A 23,467-nucleotide genomic window follows, 5' to 3' on the forward strand; every position below is an offset into this window, starting at 1 on the left:
TTCATTTCCTGCATGACAAAAGCTACTGAAGTACATAGGTATTTTCCGATTGATTGAAAATATATTTTATAGACATTTTCGTAACAAAATTTTTTGCCAAAAAGGCATATTTCTAAAAATTCCTGTGTAAATATACAGGTCCTCCTGTTAAGATAAAAGTATTTTATAGGTTAGTATTTTAGTGCTATAGTATTAATATTATGGTATTTTTTAAAGTACAGGACGTTTTTTTAACCTTTCAAAAATGTAGTAGGTTTTAGCAGTGTATAATATTTATTAATTCGAAGCATCTTTTGTATCTTAATAGAATAATAAGTTTTAGTTTATTTGATATTTACCATGTTACTTTATTTTAAATAACATTGTTTAAATAATAATATGTTTAAAAGATAAATTTTAATAAAGGGATATACAATCTTGGGAGCTTAAAAAAGGTAGGGTAAATCTAACATGTTTTTCGCATTCAAGTATTTGGTAGAGGATCAAGATTTTTATAGGGATCTTTAAGCGACACTTAACTCTATGTTCATATTTTTTTATTACACAAAATTACAAAATGGCTCCATATCCAGCGGAAGCTTGTTTGCGTACATCCAGCGGCAAATATGGTTGGATTGTAAAAAGTAAACAAATTTTGTGCGAACTTATACAAAAATAGATTGTCTCCAATGTGGCGTGTGATTTTTCTATAATTTTGAAAATTAAGAAAGTTGCGGCTTGTTAAGAGCAAAATTTTATTTTTTGGCTGAAAAAAATCAAATTTGAACGTTTATAAAAATTCAACTGATTAAGATATCACAAAAATTGTACGCTATATTGCAGATAATGTTAAAGAATACTGTGTAAAAATTTAAGTTAATCGGATGAAAAGTTTGGGTTGTCAGATCGCGGGCAGTTGACACGTTGCGAGTGTCATGCGGTGAGCTCCGCGTGGTATGCGACGGGATCGGCATTTGAGTTGAAGCGGTGATTTCCGTCGGCGGAGTATGACCATTGTTGTCATTTGTCTGGACATTATTAGATGGCTCAATGCTACACTTGTGGGTCGACGGGGTAGATGGTCGTTTACCCTCCATGAGCTCCCTTATCCTATTGACCAGGGAAAGGTAAAGTTTGAACGCTTCTCGTTGTTGGGCGAAATCATCTTCCTCAGGTTCATATAACTCGTTTTGGAGCGATTGAAATCGGTTCCACCCGTCCTGAAGTATAGATTGATATGATTCCAAATATGCAATCTCTTGCATGTTTGACTGTTCGTATCTATCGATGCCTTCCCTTACAGTCGTTAACGTGCCTTCGAACAGTTTATCGCGTTTTCGGCGTATGCTATTAACTTTTGACGTGGTCAGCATGATTCGTGATGTGGACCGATTTGCAACCTTCTCAAAGTTGATTACTCAGTTACGTCGGGACGCTGCCTGGGTGCCTGTCTCGACCAATGGGTATCTCTTTTCGAAGGTGATGCTCCTGACGTCACTGACCTTGATGGAGTGATACACTTCCGCTGTTGGATTCAATGGGAACACGTGGCACTGTGTGGTCACTTCACTTGACACTGGCACGTGATCCGGCTCGAAGGACCATGTAAATTCGACCAATCGCGGGGAGACGCAATCGCGAGGAAACACGTCAACGGGAGTCGTAAATTCCCGTTACGATTATAATAATCGACGCCGCGAGTAGATCGATCCCCTGATTTCCGTTAAGACAATAGGGGTGGTTGAAATGATATAACTCCGTGATTAACAGTGTTATAACTTATATATTTTCCAACAACTTCGTATAATCACACACACTAGTAACGTCGCTGAGTATGGGGATTGCCTTGATCTTGTTCAGATTCTGACTGCCAATCCGATAGATGAAGGCTCTCGGGTCGTAGTAGACGTAGCGATTTATCAGATCCTACTTTGACTGAATCGAATCAACAGAATCAACCGAATGACCGAATGAATAGACGTCGACTGCTTGACCTCGACCGTCTCACTTGACTGAATGACTTGAACTGACTCTTTGCTCTCGTGCAATTGCGGAGGAAAGCTCGTGTGGGTGTGATTTTTTGGGTGAAGAAAACGGATTCGTTGCTCACACTTTTCGTTCGTAAAGTGAGGGCAACGATCTGCGATGTTCATTGGTTAGTCGATGTTGATGAGTGATGAGAGGGGACGGAACCTCCTACTACTGTTGCTAGTTTGATGTCTTTGTTTTTTGGGAAAACCCGGCTTTTCCGTTAGGCATTTCCATTTTGCGTTAGGCCACTACTCGCTTTCTCCGTTATTCTTAAGAGCGCGTAATAAACCCAAGGACCCTTCTAAAAAACCAACTGAAAACACTTCTAGAATTAGAAAGTCTTTTCTGTCAAACAAATTGACTTAAACCATATATGCGAACAATGCAGTTAGGATTTCAACTTTATGGTGGGTCCTTGGGCCTATGGAAGGTTCGAAGGACGGCACGTAGACCGTTGGCTGTCAAGCAGCGCGGGATGGAGAGCAGACGTGTTGCGCGGCGGAACATGGGGATTTGCTCGATGCAACATCGAAAAGCAAAGTTTCGAAAAAACGCGTTTAAAGTTTAAAACGAAGCTTTCGCTAAAATAAAAGAATGCTGTCGTATTCAGTATTGTAACTTCGCTATTCTTAAAAATTTCAAAATACCCTTCTACCATAGTATTCTACACATATCGAACTTTAAAAAGATGCAGAAAGAAAGAATTTCGATATTTTGAAACCGACATAGTTGCATAGCCTCTTAATATTTGTCATCTTATTTGACATGTACAATTTCGGTGAAATTGTTTCAAAGACAAGTTTCGAGATATGTTTCCTTAAACGTTCTAGTGATAGGAAAAATACATTATTATTATTAGCTACATATCTATATATATGCAGCGGGTGAAGAAAGTATTTTTGCGCTTTTTAAAGGAGTAACTTTTTTACTATTGAACCAAACGACTTGAGTCTTTTTCAGAAGTTAGTAGGATTTGTTTATTAGATGACGCGAAAAAATTTTTTTGAAAGAATTGCAATTAAGGGGGTATTCTAGTCTAAAGGCACGAATTTCGGGCGTTTTTTCGAGCTCTGTAAAAAAAAACAAAGAATATTTTTACTATCCATTTTTTATCATTCGTTAATTAATATAATAATTATAATATCATAATTATCATTCGTATATTTATATTTTAAGAATACATAAAAAAATAAAAAAAATTCAAAACTCGAAAAGTTATCGGTCGGTAAATTGGGGGGGGGGGTCCAAAAAAGGAATGTCCTGGCATGCATGGTTCCAACCCTTTTGGTCATCTGAAACAAAAAAATCCAACGGATTTTTAATCAGTAAAGATGTCGCTATCGCGCTTACGTCGGAGAAGTAAAAAAAAATTTTTTTCACAAAATGATGGCCGTTTGAAGAAAAAATTTTTTTCACGTATTTTTTTAACAGTTTCAAATTTTTTAAAAATAGTTAAAAGTTAAAATTGTTTACTTTTATCTAATAAGCGACAGAGGGATGTATAGAGAAGGTTCACAAAAAATTTCAAATAAATCGGTTCGGTAGAACTTGAGATATCATGCACGCCAGCTTGAAAAAAGTAGTTTCGAGAAAAACGCGTTTAAAGTTTCGAGTAAAGTTTCACGCAGTTTTACTCATATAATGGTATAGTATACTTAGATATTTTCAATCGGCGATTCCTACTCCATACAATGGATCCTTCCTGCACTTCAAAGTGTTCATTCTCTGAAGTTCTTTCGCGTAGACGAGCAGTCTTGACTTCCTTTGAAGCATCCGAAGACGGATTTTAGAGCGTTCGATCCGAGTTTCGTCCCGTTTGACAGCGAACGCAATGGGCTTCTGGACCAATCGTGATTCCCATAACGTTCGATATTTTTAAAATGGTTATAAAACCTTCGTTAAAAATACTGGCAGCGAGAAAAGTAGCAATTTTAATGGTCCGCGTTCCTGTATGAATGTGTTTCGGAGCAAAAATCCATATCAAGGAATTTAACGATTCGTTATTATTCTGAGTTTCAGAATCCAAACATCGTTTTAATAAGGTATTTGCAGACAAACTTTCATAGATTGGCTTTATAACTTTCAATACATCGTCACTTGGAGGAGGATTTTCATGGACAAATTCATCAATGGTGCTCTCAGCCACAGCTTTTCCCTTTTTGTTCGATTTGTTCCGGTCGGACCAGTTTAGTTGCCGCGTCACCAAAATCGCTGTAATTCGGTAAATAAATGAAATTTTGAAAAATCCCTTTGAGAATATACTCTTGAATGTCTAAACTTTGGAAATATAAAATCAATTTTTCGATTTTTTTCAAATTTCTAAACTAGAATAGTCCCTTAATCGGAATAGCGAAGACAAAGGCAAAGGTCATGTTTTACAATTTTTTTATCTACGCTGGTAATGGAAATTTAATCAATACATTTTAAAGATTTATGCCAGTTATGTAAAATCTGTTAACGCCGCTATAAATCACAAACGGATACAAATGTCAAAAATGCAGTCTTTCACGACTTTCAGTATATATATGTCGGGTTAGCGTTAGATTTACGGGTGTGTAACGAATCTACATTCGGACTAGTCATCGTTGTTGTACAATAGAGATTATATTTACTGGTATAAATATTGATTTTTACAAAGTTTGTCAAATAACCGTAGTGATTAGACACTCGAGATATTAAAGACAATGTTCTTAGGTTCAGTAACGAATCCACGGTCAATGGGGTAACTCTTTGTTAAACGTGGAATATATTTTGAAGCACAAAGTAACGTTTGTTGTGACGCTCGGTATAATACTGCACGTAAAGACGATGTGAAAACTCTCCAAGGTTTTTTTTTTTATTTATTTATTGAAATTCACAATTTGTCCAATTTGGACATTTGGTGGAATTTTTTAACGGTTAAATTAGCATGTTGGTGGCTACCCCCAGCGGGGTACCATCCTCGTGTTTGTTAGGTTATGTCCTTTATAAGGTCTGCTGGGTGCTTCCTTTTTAGTCTTCTGTCCATGTTTATGGTTTTGTATGTTTCCGCAGCTAACCGGTTTGGGTGTGTTGCTATTCTTGATTTGTATTTCTCGGAGTATCTGCTAATTTCTTCGCAGACTCTCCAAGGTGATCGCAAAAATAAAAGACCGATGAAAATTTTCCTCTCCTTACGATCGCGTGTCGTTTGTTGTATATTGGCCGGGGATACCAACAAAATTCCAACAGCCGTTGCTAGGCAGCCCCGCGTAGCGGCGGCATTGCTTCGGCCCGGGGTTTGATTGTTAATACAACGTGTGCCGCACAATATTGGCACTTCTCTGTTAGGTAAAAACATTCGTCCCGTGACCGTGGCTATGTTCGGCGACCAGTTGTGTCACCTCGAGCCCAAGCCCACTGTCACAAATCTCGGGCAAACGTAATCGGATTGAATCATAACAACTACCTCTAAGTTTTATTATTTAAATACAGCTATAATAAATAGTCTAGACTAAAGTATGGGGGATCTTCCCAAAAATTCCAAAAGAAAAGCCCCGATGTCCTTTCATCTCCGACATATATTTTATGTATATATATTTCCGACATGTACAGAGCGTGGCTGATAAAATGTTACAACCTGTCTCCTCCAAAGCCACTGCTGATATCAATACTGAAATTTTCAGCTGTAAAATGATGGATTAAATGGTAAATAATGATAAATATAATGGGCAAAATGGTAAATAGGGGGTAACATTTTAAGGTGTAAGATATCGTGTGCTCGAGTTTCTTAGGGGGCGGGAACGGTGCCACCCCCATTTTTTCACAATGATATTAATATTAATATATATTAATTTACTGGTAGCAGGCGTATCATTTATTCGATATTTGGACAGATGTTCGCCCTTAATTGTCTTCATAACTGTAGTAGCAATGGAGATACGTTAATTTGAGTATTTAAATCATTTTTTACAAAATTGCGCATTGTAACACACGAGATCCAGCGTAGTTCTAAGAGGAGACGACCAATATACGTTGCATTTGTCATTAGAAGCGGAGCTTAACGCGCTTTTAATTATCTATATATCTTCAGTATCGTCAGAGATACGATAGTTTGAATACTTCAATATTATTTTACAAAATTACGCGTGTATTCTAGCGCAAAACGACTTGTTTGCGCTATATTTGTCATCAAAAGCAAAGCTAACAATTTTTACCTTTTTTATTTTTGTATTTTTTTTTTATTTTGCATAGTTAAAGAATTATAGGAGAAAATAATTTACACGAAGGGGCTCCATGAAGGTGTCGAAAGATATCAAAACAAATATATTTTACTTTGAAATTTATGTCATCAAGGAGTTGTCCATTATCTTCCGAATATGCATTTATTCTTGTGATAATAGCTGTACGAACATGATGACATTGTTGGAGTTACGGATTTATAGGCGGTGTGAATTTTCCTTTTCATAGTCCCCTTCGTAGTTGGTGACGTTGCCATCACCTTTTTCTTTACGTAGCCCCATAAAAAATTAAGTGGTGTTAAATCAGGTGACCTCTTTGAAAAATTATTTTCAAAGTAGAATACATTTCTTTTCATATCTTTGGCATCTTCGTGGAGCTCCCATTACGTAGAGTAATTTCCGCTATAATTCTTTAACTATGCAAAGTAAAAAAGATGTTTTAGGTAAAAATTGTTAGGTTCGATAACATTTGTTCGAATATAGAAAAATTAATATGCGATCCTATTTTTAAAAAATGCAGATAACACCCTCAAAAATTCACCACACAATATCGTACACCCTAAATTGATAGCCCCTCTGCTATTTAACATTTAAAAATTTTAAATTGATATCTGCAGTAGCTTGTAACACTTTATCTACCTCATCATGTATAATACATAATCGTCTTATATTTAAAAAATTAAAGAATCTGAAGATAAAGACTTTATCAAGAAATAAAATAGTTGTATAAAGTATGACAATTACAAACGCCAGTTTTATTATTAATATCGACTTGCGCAAATCAATTTAATCGGGTTATAATATATTATTATACGTAGCTATGTTGATTATGGCGAACAAAATCATTGCAGGTTAATTTAATTTTAGTTTCGCACCTGAAACGTCTTGTCAAAAATAAGCAAATGTCCAAATACCTTTGAATGGTATTTCTCTTAAGCGTTAAAGATAATTATTTATTGCGCTTTATCCTCTGATATTATCTGAGAGAATCTATTTTAGAAATAATTTATTTCTCACGTAGGAGTTTGTTTATTTGCAAGAACTTTATTTTCTAATAAACTCGTTTGCTATTTTATTTTAAATAAATATTAACTATTTGACTTCTTTATTCGTTATTTTCGTTTCAAATAGAAAATGTCCAACCTTATTGTGGGTGCACTTATCCTCTTGTATTTTTGTAACGCAGTTTCAAAGTTCAAACCGAATGAAAGAAGCAAACACAGAACGAAGGTGTTTGGCGAGTGTAAGGTAGCGTAGATATCTATATCATTGGAGAGGATAGGACTTGCGCATTGGTTGGTATTCTGTTTAGCTTCCTCGTCGGCGACGTACACCTAGTTCCATCAGTCACGTGGAGAACTTCCGCGGCTTCGCTTCGTTTCCCTGGTTCCTTCTTTTCTTCTGACTCGGTCGGTTCGCGTTCTTTCGTGTTATGTTTGGCGGCAAGTAACATCGATTGATTCAAGAAAAGAAGAAGTTGCGGTATCTAACAACTGGCAGAATCTGACAAAGGTAAGAGACGATTCAAATTCCACGGCTCATAACACGTCCACGTTTGTCTTTTTCCAGGAAAACAAGAGAATACTCCAGTATCTTGAATTTCCTCGTTTGATATATGTACTTTGATATTTTTAAATCAAATATTCGCCATACATATTACGCTATCTCTACAAGTGCAATTATTTATATTGCAGAGAAACAATGTTCAATTAAATCACAGAATTGTGCATTTTGTGGCAATGGTTGTTCTTACATACAGAACAAATTAATTTACATTCGATACTAAATCGATGGATTTCGTCATATTGTGAGCTTCCCTTCTGACAACTAGAATCTCATCTTATTATTTAAAAAGTCGAAAAGTTTTTACAAAAGTTGCATCTCATCATCAATATTGCGCATTTTTAATGTCATTTGTCGCGTAGTTCAAAGAAGTATTTGCTTAATTTCTGCAATTTTAAAGTGCAATGGCGTAAAGTTTCACACGATAAGAGTGCTTTGTCATACTAATAAACTATTTGAAGAACTACCGCAACTGAAACGTAACTTTATTTCCAAATTTGATGTAACTTTCAGCTAATAATAAGAGTAACACAAAGCTAAACAAAATATTTTTATATGTCATTTTATACGTCTTTGTATGCAAACGTGCAATTTGTATCTTGATGCACGTCTGCATGATTACCTATGCGATCGACGAAAGTGAAAGAAGCCTTTGAAAGAAGAGGGAAAGGGGAGCTTAATAGGGAAGGAATACAACTTGCAAGAAACGCATTCGTTCGTTGATATCCATCTATAATTGGATACTTTTATTTTCTTGAAATATCGTTGTAAGAGTTACGCACTGAATTTGTACGTTTTGATCCAAGTATTACAGAATCGAGAAAATTGGATCGAGTGACTGTTTCGATACATAAATTGTAATCTAAATTCTAGACATGAAGCGTTTTTTAAAAATTCGTAGTAGCAAACGTTTTATTTTATTAGTATTACTAATCTAATTCCTATTATAGAAATTGCAATGAAAAGGATATCTTGGGTAGACAGATGGAAGCGTTGGAAAATATTTATTCGTATTAACGGGTTAGAACATTTGTTACAGGATTTGCATAAAATGCTGTTATTTCTTTACTTATGAGTTGTAGGCTTTGGGTTTCTTCTGAAAACGCTTTTCTTTGATTCAGCTTTTTATCAATCTTGGAAGCAAAATATATGTTTTAGAGGATAGAAATAATACAAAAAATTGGACAATGAAATTGCAGTGGCTCACGTGTGTCTATAAATATTTGAAATTACTCATTTAAAATTATTATAAAACTGATGTAATGAAATTGTTGAAAAATTTTTAAATTACTAAGCTTCGATACATCGTTTTCTTTTTCTTTTCATCCAAATAGGTATTATTATAAACATTTTGTGTAAAATTAGTGTTGTATGTACCATAGGTATTGCAAATTCCTATATTTAGTTTTCTCGTTGAACATAATAAAAAGTACACTTTCGTTTTAAGTTAATTGCTTGCAATCGCGTAGTATAATAAATTATAGCTCAACTGACATCATAGGTTGATCTTTATAGCTTTTGAAAAAGATTGGTTTGTCTTAAAAATTCTAGCCGTCGCATTATTTATTTTTTATAGAAGAAGAATATCAGTAAATTATTAATAAATATTACAAGACATCAATTTGAAACTAATTTATTCAACGCGAAGAACATTTAGTTTCGCAGCTTTTATCAGCGATTCAGGGTTTGAGTTTCAGGGTACAAAGTCGCATTAGGGAAAAGAACGTGTAAAGACGGTTTTGTATTTCACTGATGCTGACAAAGTTTTTATTTCCTTAGGGAATGAGCTTTATATTCGCGATACCTCTGTATTCGAATATTCTAATCTTCGAGTTTCGAGAATGTTTTGTTTATATTTGCATATGAATCATGCTGTTACACATCTGTTGTAACGAAAGAAACATTATCATGAAATTTTTCATAAGTGTGTATATCGGTGAAGATATGGTAATGGAAAGGTTTGATACAAGAGATCATCTTTTTTTAGGGGGAAGCGAGAATGATTTTATACCAAAAAGAGTTTGTAACTTAAAATCACAAGATGCTTTATCCTTAATTATCCTGGTTTACGTTCTTTACTCATTTCTGAATGAACAAGAGAATTTTGCAACAGTTTAAGTAAGATTCAAAGTAATTTCTCGAAATTTAGTTTAACAGAATTTTGACATTTTAATAGAAGAAATACGGTAGTTTTTGTACATTTATATTACATTTTGTACGGTTATTGTGCATTTTTAATTACATTTACATTTACAATTACATTTTATCGCAATATCACCTTATAAAGTAATAATATTATAGATTAAATTTCGAGATAACCATTTTAAATCTCGTTAAAAATTTTTTTATTTTTGCGTTTTTATGGATTTCGTTTGATTAAGTGTTCCATGGTCGGCGAAGTCTGCGTAAATTCACTATTACTGCTCATCATAAACCAAAATCCAATAGCTTCGTTGAGATGCGTTGCAAGCCGCTTGAATAAAAGTCAGATCATTTGGTTTCGTTATATTACATGCAATTTATCCTATGTACGTACAATATTAGATGCCCTATAACGCGTTATACGATTTCCGTATCGTAACGCGATACTCTTATAATACGATTATAAAATTGTTTAAAGAGACTCTACAGTGCTACGAATAATTATAAGCTCACACACATTTTCTGCATTAGTCGTTCGATATTTGCAAGAAACCGCTGATCGTATCTGGATATCTTAAGTGAAATTGTACTCGTAAAGGATAGATTGAACGCTATAGGATATCAAGAGATGCGAGATGACGAATTATTGCCTATCATAACATGAAATTGAAGACAGAAGAACAATTTTTCAACAAGACAATGCTGCTATTCATGCAGTCTTCGCTAGAAAAAAGTGGTTTCAGCATTTCGAATAGAATTATTTTACCATGGTCAGCATTACGTCCTGATCCGAATCCGATCGAGAATCGAGAAAAGTTTACGATCGCTAGAAGGCCACCAGCGAAAAACGTCGCTGAACTTGAAGGAGAAATAAAATCCGCATGGTTGAATATTCAAAATAAAACTTTTATACGTTTGTGGATAGTGCAGATTAATAAAACAAGTAATCAAATATAATGAAAAATCCAGTAAACATTGAATGAAAAAGTAACAAAATTAACATTGAATTTATTTTTTCATAGCTAAAAACATAATTTTAAAGGAAATTTAAATTTTCTCCAGATTTTAGAAGAAGAAAATTTTTGTTTGTTGTATCCTCTTTTTTTTTATATTATAATTTTATTTGATCTTTCATGTTATTGTATTACATGAATTATATAAACGATTTTATCAATTTTTGTTTGAATATTATGAAAAAATCAAAAAATAGGGTTCAATTTATAATTATTTACGTCACTGTACGAATATGTATGTGAGTAAATTTTAGAGATGCAAAAGCACATTACTGTGCGAAATATACAAGGCAAACAATCACGATCAGTACATATTTGTATGTAACTGATTTGCTACGATTGCTTCCTGTTCGCTAATTGTCTTATTCGTGACATATCAACAAATGTTTAAGTTTTTGAATTGAGTCGAATATCATAGTTTCGCATTATCTTTGACATGATAAGGAGAATTTTACGTATTGCGTGACAGTTATTTCTCTGTAGAATTAGCGTAGAAAAAATGTGTTTTAGTTCTTGCGCTATGGATCCCTTGTAACGCAGAACGTGTGGTGAGAGTCAACTGAGCATGCACTTTGCAAACAAAGGGATCGTATACTATTGACTTACTTATAGATTTACTAACGTCTTTTTATTATCAATTTGTTTTCCTATATACTTTATATCTTTTCCATCAATTTTCAATTTATACAACATGTATAGCTTCCAAGTATACTCATTTTCCACTATTACCGTATCTTGTGTGTTATAGAGAATTTCACACAATACCTTGTACGTCAAGAACAGTGTTTATTGTTGAAAAATAAAAGAATACCATTCGCTGTAGAATTTGACCTTTTTTTTCTTTTCTTTCGCTTACTATTAATATATTTTTGTTTGTAGGAATTATAAGAAATATACTATGCAACTTTCAGAAAGATAAAGGTGCACGATTTTAATAACATTGTTTAAAACAAAATAAAATCGAATGGCATTCATTTCCCCCGAGATATGTACGTGTATTGCTATTTTATTCTTTTGAATTTTCAATACCGTTAAACAATAGTCTCTCTAGCATTCTAACGTAAATCAGTATTGGATATCGGACTAACGCACATGACAGGCACAAAGCTGCAGTTATGATTTGTAGTGTATATTCTACTGTGTAAAGTGTAAAGTATAAACTAGAAAGAATCAATTGGAAAAGTTGGTCGCAATTGTGTTAGTCGTTTATGAATGCTTTATAATCTAACAGAAGTCGTAAATTAGTTTTCAAAAATATTTTTACGATAAACAACTTCCTTTAGTTCGAATATACGTACTATTATTCAAAATTTAACTTTACACTAACAATAAGTTATCTTTATTGCAAAATCTAACTTTCAGTTTTCTCGTTTTATATACAATATTCATAAATATTTGTATCCATTTCAAATTTAGGATTAATTATTTTAGCTTTTAATATCGAATATTCTTTACGTTTTACGTTTTTGAATATAAAACAGTGGTGTAATGATGTAATAATTACAAATTATTACCAGTATATAAATAATTGTGTAGCTACATCAGGCACTAGCGTATACTAATATATAATATACGATACATATTTTTGGTAATTATGCAATAATATTTGTATATCAATATGTTGTATATCGATAAAATGTATATCAATAATATTTATAAATCTATTTTGATCCTGCACGTATTGTTTATTTGTATAGTTATGAGCCGTAGTGTAAGAAAGCAGCTAGTAAAAAAGTAAGGTAAACGAAAATTAATAATTAACAATCAGTTTTACGCTTTAAAGTTTAAAGAAACATCAAAGTAAGATCAATATTTTAAAAAAGATGACTAATTAATTATTACATGCGTTTCCGTAACTCGATGTATTTGTAACTATATCGTGCTTATTTCAACGCACTTTTACTGGTTCGGATTTCATCTAAAAATGTGAGTCCTATTTGGGTAATCTAATAGAATATATTTAAAGAAGGAACTGGAGATGTAATAGAATATATAAAATTTAATGGAATATACACAGTGACTCGCGAAAATATTTATACTCTTTTTACGAACATATTACGTGTATTGTACGAAACATTTTAAAATTTCATTAGCGCTACTGACACGCAACTACCACGATTATAGTGATAACATTTCTGACGATTCTGAAAATGTGTACACAAGCTACAAGATATTTAGTGCAAGTATATATTTTGCAGAGATTACAAAAATATTTAAACACGCAATCGTTTATAATATCAATAGATCTTACAAAGAGACGACGATGACTGTGTAACGTAAATCACGTCATAATACACGTTATAAGTGTATAAACGAAGAAAAAATAAAGTTTTCTTCTTTCTTTTAAATTTCTTTTTTATTTTACGTGACAACTGCGCAATCTCGAATGAGTTTACTGTATGTGTATTTGATATTTTAGGTTGATCTAGATTTAGGTAAAACAACCCCGTAAATATTTGAGTGTATAGTGATTTGTTCTGGAGAACTTGATGAGTTTGTCGATATCCTACTTTATAAATTCTCGTAATATTAATATTATGCTTCTTTTTTTATTTTTACGATTTATTTTGATAAATTTTCGATTATTTTTATTTGTTATAGCGCTCCGGCATATTTTTACAATTTTGCAGACGGAAATTGTAACAAAGACGTGTAAAACCAAAGAAATTGCTGCTCAAGAACAAAATTTCTCGATTAATTTTTCAAAAACAAAGAGCCACGTTCTCAAATCCTTTGGAACTGTTTTATCATCGACTTAAAGCATCAGCTGCACATACAGCCAACTTATTCAAGATTTCGCAATCTTTGTTAATATTGTCATTTCCATGTTAGTATCCAATGACACCATCATTATTATACGCTGGACTGTATATTTTTTTAGATTGGATCCAAATTTTGCCAATGTAATCATGGTAATCGCGTCTTATTACAGTGTTAACAAAATGCCAAAATGTTTTATGTAACACGCATGATAAACAAATGAGATACAATCTCCATATTAGGAGATTATAGCGCTTTCCTTGAGATTGGAGTTACCAAGGTTCGGCTGTGTTATCATCATCATCATCATCATCATCATCATCATCATCATCATCATCATCATCATCACCATCATCATCATCGTAATTGGAAAGGGAAAGGGATATGAAATTGGTTAAAAAAAGGAAAGAAAGAAGAAAACGGAAGAAATTGGGCTCGTTTAATCGATACTAATTACAGAAAGATGATCTAAATGCCAGTACTTCAGCGATAATAGCTGAGCTGCCGCGGCGAAAGTATATGTATAGATAAGAACGAGTTTGAGTGCCAACGACAGACTGGCCAATTTTCATTACCGTTTTCGCGGCAATAAGTAAGATTTAAACAGTGTGGAAGCGACCTAGTATTTTGTGAGAATAATTCTTGAGGATCTGAATTTACGATTGTTAGAAGCTGTAAATCGTACGTGCAAAATGTTTGGAAAAAGTTTGTGAAATTATTCAAAATTTATAGGAAGAATTAAAGAATATTCTATAGAAAAATTATAATGCAACAATATTGACTATTTGAAAATAATTATTTTTAATATGCCACAACATTCATTAGAGAGATTAAAAAATATTATTTTAGTTTCATGCGTTTAATTGTATATCGTGTTCGATCATGTTTGACCACAAGAATTCGCTATTTTTTCGTTTCTCTTTTATTATCTACACAAGCAAAAAATATAAAATCATTTTGTATTTTAGTCACTTAGAAACTATGTTGTGGTACAGCATAACAGACCTTTGTATCCTTTGTATATTTATTTGAAATACCGAATCTTACAGTCAAATCTATTTATTGCGTTGATCGAATATTTTTGTGACAGGCTGTGTGTAATAAACAGTACGTGTGAAAACCATTGTTGCTTGATTCTGCACTTCTGGATTGGTGGAGATTTGTAAAAAAGAATTCGTGCAAAATTAACCTTGAGCATGATGTTTAAGATTAAACTATTTTTATTGCACCGTATTCTATTCATCGTGAGAATAACAAGTCTTTGAGGAATCATCTAAGGATCGCAGCTTAACCGTTAAAATTTTAATTATTCTTAAATATAATTTACTCATTGTGCGTTTACATATACATATGTTCACATTTAATGAGAGAGAGTAGTGCGCTATTTGCGAAACAGCAGGAAATTACAGATTAGCTCGTGAAATATGTCAGAATACAGGAATAATGGAAGATTTCTACGTGCAAAAGACTATGTTAACAATTCGGTGATCAAGAATTAACATTGCGTTATCCGAAAGCAGGTCAACCCCGCAAGAATTGGCGCGAAGAAGAGCAGATTAATTGTCGCTTTGGTCCTGTTTATTCACTGTTGAGTTTAAAATAATTCTTTAAATGAAATAAAATAAAACTAAAATAATTCGTCAAGCGGGAATCAGTCGTCTAACAATCCGACGAATACGATGAGTATATATGCAATTTCATAAAATTTGCCGCAGCCAAACACTCTAGTCGCATGACTATCCCGTTCGACGAAGCTTTTTCCGTTGGATGCTGCACAAGCTGCATCGTGAAACGCGTGTTATTTAGAAACGAGAACAGTTTCTTAAGTAGTATTGTCCTTAATGAACAAAATGCTAGGATGGGCTCAGAAAAATCCATATAAAATGGTTGAAAGATTTAATGAATAATTATTGGGAATCATGTTACTAGTCTCATCTATTTGTCTTCACCGATGACATGTAATGCTACCTATTTCACACGTGATGGTACTCCATCTCATCGCAGTCTGCCGGTTCGCCAACTTGCAGTGGATTTTTCTTTAGGAGACGAAATTGTTTATAGTTCAAGTAAGCAGTTTATATCCGTTGAACAATTACCACATCCGATTGAATGTGGCTTTTATCATACAAGGCCAATATATAATCTTGGAGAAAAACTTGATGAAAATGTAGAAATGCGAGTTCGAGGTTGTTTAAATAGTCAGAAAGAGAAAAAGAAAAAAAGAAGATAAAGGATATATAATGCTAGATCTGGGATATGTACGTGCAACAACAAATGCTATTTTCCCTGCATCTAACTGCAGAATGTAAGCACATTACGAACAAAGTGAGTTCGAAAATTAGTGAAACTTTAACCAACTTTAATATTTTGTTCGAAAAGAACGCTTTAGTTGTCCATGGTTCCTTAGAGATTTTTTTATTCACATGACGAGTAGAATAAGTAGGAATAAGAAAATTTTGGTCTCTTCAAAGTTAATTTTACATGAACTTTTTGAAAATTTCCACCGATCCAGAGGAGTAGAATCACGTGATGATGGTTTTTACATTTACTTTTTATATGTCTTGTACAATCGTAATATACGCTGTTTTATGAAATTTTTGTGCCTATTCTATACTGTAAGAGAATAGGACTGCGACATTTGAACATAAGAATGTGGAAAATCGCGGACGACGTTACCGTGTGCCTTACGAACACGCATATAGGAACAGATATCGTAAATTTTGAAAAGATCGCATTGCTAGAAAGGATGATAAGCATCGTAGCTTTTAAGTTTGAAAAATAGAGCGAAGGACGTTAGTATCTCAATAGTGTTTTGTAAACAAATAAACACAACTTTTTGTTTCTAATGTCGAAAGATTCTCAAAGTTTGAAAATAATAGGCGAAAAAAATAAAAAGTTTTATCAGTTTTATGTAATAGAACAAAACAAGTTTTTAAAATATTTTCATTTAATCTCCGTGACTACATATGACCCATTTAAATAATTGTGCGAGTCTTTCATATTGATAGTTTACACCTTCCGGTGGAGAATCCAACGCGAACGAAATTGCGATAACCAGCGATTTAACCGTTTGCCGGATTCTGGATGATCTAGAATTAGGAAAAAGACGACGACGATTTCATGCGACGGAAGGTAATGAGACTTTTTATTCAATTGTGTGCGAAATAGATACCGCGCAATAAATAAATAAAGAACGAATACGATACAATTGTTTTACGATACAACGAACGATACAAGTGCAATTACTTTTACGAATAACGCTTCAAATTTATTCCAGCGGAAGTTGGTAACTCGGGAATAGCTTATTTTCATACGAAAGATTTACAGGCTTATTTGCGATCGAATCGAACGAGGACTGCTTCGCTCAATAGCAATCACACGGAGCCATGATACAAAGATTTTAAACTCGTGACGGCGTTGCCGACAAACCATAATTTTTGTCTTCTTCGTAGCAGGTTCTTCTATCCGCACGGATATTAATGTATACGTCACGCGATATTCTTCCTTGAAATCACACCATATGGACAGTTTCGATGATTCGATCGTACTTAATCTTGTCTGCGGATTAGTCTTAAATTTCGATAACTTTTAATTTTGAACGGAATATACCGGACGTACTGCGGAAACCGATAAGAATCTAATCCAAGCTTCAACAAATATTTATATCTCAGTACCAATAAAGAATTATACTTGCAAAGAATTATTAATTCCGAAAGTCTATGAAGTTATCAATGATTCATTCGTATAGCTTTTCATTTAGAGTAATTGATACTGTGTCTAATCTTTCCAATGGCAAAAGTTTTAATAGATATTATTAATAAAACATCTTATACTACTGCTTTCAATGAAATAAATTAAAATCCAGTATATATTACCCTTAAAAGACTGAAAGTAGAAACGTAAAAGTCTTTTTTCCATGAAGAACCGCCTAGAGTTATTAAACTTGTTTATTGAAACTTTTTACTCAATAAATTAGGTGACAAAGGTGAAATAAAATAACGAATTTTTATATTCTTAAGTTATAAGATGCAATAAAATATTAACGAAATATGTAATCATTTTTCTTTTTCAAAGGGAACCTGTTCTTTTATTCTTTCTTCTACTAAACTTCCTCTAAACTAAACTAATATCGTTTTTACTTTTTAGTATCGAGACGGCATCTTGAGAATAAAATGAAAACAAAACGTGGAAAATAGTAGAAGATACATAAACGTGTTTGAATTTTATCAAACTTTTAATTAGAACGCGAACAATTTTTCATTAACACTTAACGCTCCAAGTGTGCCTCTCAAGCACCACCGATGTGCGGCGCTTTATTCCAAATGTATTTTTGGCTCGTTATCGGTAATTGTCTATAAATAAAAAATAATACTCCTCAGTCAGTTACAAGCGATCAGTAAAGACAGTCAGATCTGAACCTGTTTTATCGTAAACCCATCTATTTTAATTACGTTGAGAAGAAAAATGAATTATCTTTGTAGGGAAAATATAGATAGTGACGATGACAATTTTGATTTTCGCATCTAGAATGATGTAGCTGTTGACTTGGAAAACAGTTATAGTGACAGCAGTGATAATGGTATTCTTGTTCTTGGAAGAAGAAGAAAAATAAGAGAACTTTCATCGGGTGACGAAAGTGTAAGTGATGGAGAAACACAGGAAGAAGATCCAACCAAAAGTATTTGTAACGTAAGATCTTCTGATTGACAGGAAATTTTTAACGAAGATATCATTTCACAACGATTTGAATTTTCGACTGATACAAAAACTCCTAGTCCGCAGGTACACAATTTATGTGAACCTATTCGGTACTTTCAATTATTTTTTACTAATGCGTTAATAAAAAACATTACAAAGTATGATGAGAATAAGCTGGAGTTGCCGGTCGATATTCACAATTAAAAGTCGGAGCGTTAAATGTTAAAACGCAAATAATTTGCTTGAGATATCACAATTATTTTCAAATCGTTTTTTCACAAACATTAAAGATATCATTTCAGTTTGTATAACTTGCATACATATAGAGCAGTGTCTGTCCCGATTAAAAATGCGGTATTCAACGCAAGCACCAGAGAGACACGCCACTCTTTCTTATTTATTTATGTATCATATACATTTTCCTTAAACGAACAATTACATCCAATAAAGATACACAAAAGTTAAATAATGACAAATCATGAATATTAATAATAGTCAAAATGTATATGAAATATAATTATCAAGATGTAATGAGATATACTTATCTCGAAAAACAGCAAAGTCTTTGAAAGTAGAAAGCGAATCACGCTTTTGATTGGCTAACGATATTGCAAACAACAGTGAATAAATATAAGCAACAATACTATGTATCGTCATCATTCTGACCCTCCTACAATTTATAAATGTTCGATTACTTGCGATGGATTGTCAAGCGATACATTCTCAGAAGGAAAACAAATTAAATAAAGCAGAAGTGATGTGTTCTTTCATTTATAGCTTCATCATATAAACATGTATTTGACAAATATCTTTGTTGATTGTTATTGCAAGTACTATTTCTCTTAAACTAGACACATAGACATACAGTAATTTATGAAAATATTCGAACACTTACCATAGAATTTTTTTATGGATATATTATGAGCATTATTAAAAAATCTTTTGAAATTTGTGGAACTCCTTTAAACTTCTTGAAATTTCGTTAACATTGGAATAAGACACGGCTGTCGTGATTATAAAATTTCAAAGACATTCGAAAATGTATATACAAAGTACCAGGTTTATTGCAAATGTACGGTTAGTAAAAAATTAGTATATCATAAATATACGATTTATCAAAAACGAGAAACACTTCACGAAGTATTGGTTTTTTAAACATAATTTTTCACGCAGAATGTTCCAAAGAATTGACAAGAATAAAAAAATATGCGATTCCATTAAAAAAGAGTGGATGTATCGTTGCACTTATAAAGAAAGTGAAATTGTAGAAAAATAAACGTTGTTATATTCAACTTTCCTCTTAACAATCTTTCTCTATCTTTTACCAAATTCGAGACGTAACTCGTTCCACGTATTTTTATGTAATGCACCCTGTTTTTGCAAACATGAAGATTTAGCGTGTTTCGCTTTGTACGTGCTTCCAATAAGGACTCATATTATAGTTTAGTCACGCACAACGTGTTTCCTGTTACGTTTGACAACATCTGATGCGCAACATTCTCGCATGAAGAAGCGAAGAAAATATTAGGAATCGTGGAATTGTATATCTTATCAGGTTTTTGATGTAACATCGAAACACAATATTCGGTTGCGTGATGAGGTGTAAGATGCAATGGATATTTAAACACATGTACAAGGTATCCTGTGTAATTCGTCCTAGTTATAATTTCGGAATGGTAAAAAATGGAAAGGTAAAAATTAAAAATCAAACGCTTTCGAATAATGCATTAGTCGATTTTTGCATCGTAATTTATCAACTAACAGTTTGTTTATTAATAGTTAATTAATTGGTAAGTTACAGGTTATACATAGACTTGCCTCTTATAATTTTAGGTGAATTTGTCGAAAGGCTGCTTCATCGTGAATTTGAACAAAACTTTTTTTAATTACTTTGTTGTGATTTCATTTAATTTATTACTGATTCTACTACTATTCCGCGGGAAAATTTACTACCACTGCTAATTTCTGACTCGTGACTTGTTTTGACTAATAGCATTAGCTTAATTGTGCAAAAGGGCTCTGACACATATCCACTTCAAGAGCGTCTCTACTTTTTTAAGCTAGATATACATACCATAAAGACAAGGATATTGCGTCGAGTCTTTGCCTTCCAGACGATAAGTTCCATAAATTTGAATTCGAAATATCTTTCAAATCAATTAATTACCGAGCTAAGTGTCGTAATGTCTTAAGATGACGTATTTAAAAAAATATTTTACATATCTCGCTCTTTAGCTTTGCTCCATTAAAATCTAATTTTAAGGAATTTGCGAGTTCAATGTCACGTACTGTCCAAAGAGTCGTTTATACATTCGATTACATTTTCTGTATTTTCGTCCTAAAAAGTAATGTTTTTATATAGATAATTTATGGTTAAACATATTTGTTAATTTGGAAATGTTAATTTATTCGAATAGTTGATTGTTCTTAGTTTAAAATATAATATTATAACAGCACACTAGAAATATTTTGTCAACTTCCAACTACAACAAAATGACTGGTTTCAATATTCTGAAGTTTTCCTATCGTCGATGGAATCTTCCTCGTTGTTTGGGTGCCATAAATGGTAAACGTATTGTAATGAAGTACCTAAAACATTCTGGAAGTCATTAGAACAACTATAAGGGAACCTAAAGTATAGTATTGTTAGCTGTGGTTGATGCGGAATATAAATTTATTTATACTTTACGAGAGAGTTTTCCAGAATTGTTCATTGAGCGATGGATTGGGACAAAGCACTACACATCTCCCTAATGCAGAATCCTTACTGTTTCGTATTGTTTTGTCATTGACATCGTTTACAACGAAGTCGTATATAATAAAACCTTGTCTTTAAACCGTATTTTTAATTACAAATTATTTACGGTACGTCGTATAGCGAAAATTCCTTTGAAATAATTGCTAACAAATATTGGGTTTCACGAAAATGAATGAATATGAATATGAACGTCGAGCCAGAAATTGTGGCAAATATTGATCTAGCGGTATGTACGTTTCACAACTTTTTATCGAACTCAAGTTCCTCACATACACATTACTTGAATCCAACATTGATCGATTCTGAAGATCAACATTATCATGAAATAATACCAGGCTTTTGCGAAACGAAAGCATTTCTGAAAATGTTTCCCTTCTGTTGAATCGTGGAAACTGGAATAATTACACATATTTTTAAAAAGAGGTAGGAGATAATTCAAAGAATTTTTTATGACATCATATGACAAAGTCTCATGGCAATATAGACGTATGTAATTGACATTTCTTTGTAATGCATCCAACAAACGAGTGAAAAAATAATGTATGGACATTTTTTGTATGACGATTCTGTTAAATTTATATTTAATATTAAAAATTTCAAGGCACCAAAGTAAGGCCAGTTGGAAACCTTTACCTCGCCTATTCCGTCGTCATCTTTTCCTTCTTTTGCACATTTTTAGTTTTTGTGACATCTACAATTTTAATATTCAAATAACATATCTATGTATTTAACTTTATTTACTTTATGACATGTACTTTACCTGATTCCTTATATTATAAATTTTCCGCTGAATTTCTTTAACGGGACATTGAAAATCCTTGGCAGTTTTATTTAATATTCTATTTCCTATTTCCCGGTTTCAGTAATTCACGTTCTTCGTATCTCAATACGTAACATTGATTGTTTTTCATAAGCTTGTATTAAAGCTGTTCAGTCGTTCGTGGAAAGACACGTTCGCGATAGATCGCGTCAACGGGAGTCGTAAATTCCCGTTACGATTAGATAATCGACGCCACGAAATGATCGATCCCCTATTTCGTTTAGGATAATAGAAATGATTGGACTGATTATAAGACTGAAGTAACAGGTTACAAAATACACTTTAGTGCAACAACTTTATAGACATAGACAGTTACGCTCGGTGCGGATAGATATAATTTAAATAGATGACTAATCTAAGAGTGGAAAACCAGTCAATAGATGTTGACTGATTTAAAGATGGAAAATCAGTCAAGAGATGTTGACTGATCCTCAGACGATAAACCAGTAAAGTTCGGTGACCATGCTGTCGCAGAAGAAAACTATAGCTGGGTGTTGGTCACCCCACCACCGATCGCTTACGGCTGGAAATGAGCGTTGAACATGGAAAAAACCTGACCTTCCCATTTTTTACCCGATTGAACAATAACCCTAAGGAATGTCTCGACTTGAAAGATGTTTCATAGCAATTAAGGGCCTTGACGGTAAAGTAAAAATACTTAGTTTTATGACAGGTCTTTAGGATTATCGCAGTCCGACTAATTATATTTCCGCATCTAGTGACCGCCTCGACCGAGGGATGGATTCTGCGTTACGTAAAGAGTCACCGGACCTAACAAAAGCAAAGATGTCAAACTTCGACTATTCCGTCCTTAACAACATTTTGATGTTTCCTTCGCGGTGGCTACTTTCAGAATACGAAATTCGTGCGTATTCCTAAAAGGGTATTATTTTGTCTCCACTTGAGGGCAATATGGAAAGCTCTCGTTCTCTGACAATTGAACGATGCTGTTGGATAGTCACTCTCAAGACAGTATTCTCTTGTGAGGAATACTCTCAAAAGTAACTGTTACTCTCAAGTTTTACTCTCAAATGGACACCTGACTTTATATCACATGCATCACGTCCGTCGTATTTTACTTTCGTACATCGATGGTCCACATGGATCTACAGATGTTGTTGCGTTTCTCGTATCCTTTAGGTAGCTTCTAGACAAACCTTAAAATTCAAGACTACTCTCAAATTTCGAAAAAAGCTATTTTGGAGTACAGGAAACCTTTTCGTAATATTTGGGATCGATTTATCGCATCGTTATGGAGGAATTGTTAATAAAAGTGGGTGCATTTCAACACAGTAGCGTATGGCGGATTTGAAAAATGACAGTTGTTGCTGTACTTTTTTTTCAAAAACTTATATCGAAATGTCATACAGTGAATTTATTAATTTTTCTAAAATTGGCCACACAGTTTCTTTTTAGATGTTAACGAAAGCATAGGTTTATGTGCAGATTTTTAAGAAACTACGTAGAGCAGCCGACCCGTGACAACCTCTCGCTATAAATATGT

At 33.2% G+C, this 23,467-nt stretch overlaps 1 protein-coding gene across 1 annotated transcript in view; it reads left to right on the forward strand.

The window, feature by feature from the left end:
* The first annotated feature begins 7,534 nt into the window (after positions 1–7,534).
* The window catches only part of LOC126922412 (uncharacterized), a 119,647-nt gene continuing 103,714 nt past the window's right edge, over positions 7,535–23,467 (forward strand). Inside the window, exon 1 of the mRNA XM_050734982.1 lies at positions 7,535–7,721. The gene's annotated coding sequence lies outside the window, so the exon portion shown is untranslated. The remainder of the gene's footprint in view (positions 7,722–23,467) is intronic.

Source organism: Bombus affinis, chromosome 12 (assembly GCF_024516045.1).
Source record: "Bombus affinis isolate iyBomAffi1 chromosome 12, iyBomAffi1.2, whole genome shotgun sequence".
Classification (NCBI taxonomy): Eukaryota; Metazoa; Arthropoda; class Insecta; order Hymenoptera; family Apidae; genus Bombus; species Bombus affinis.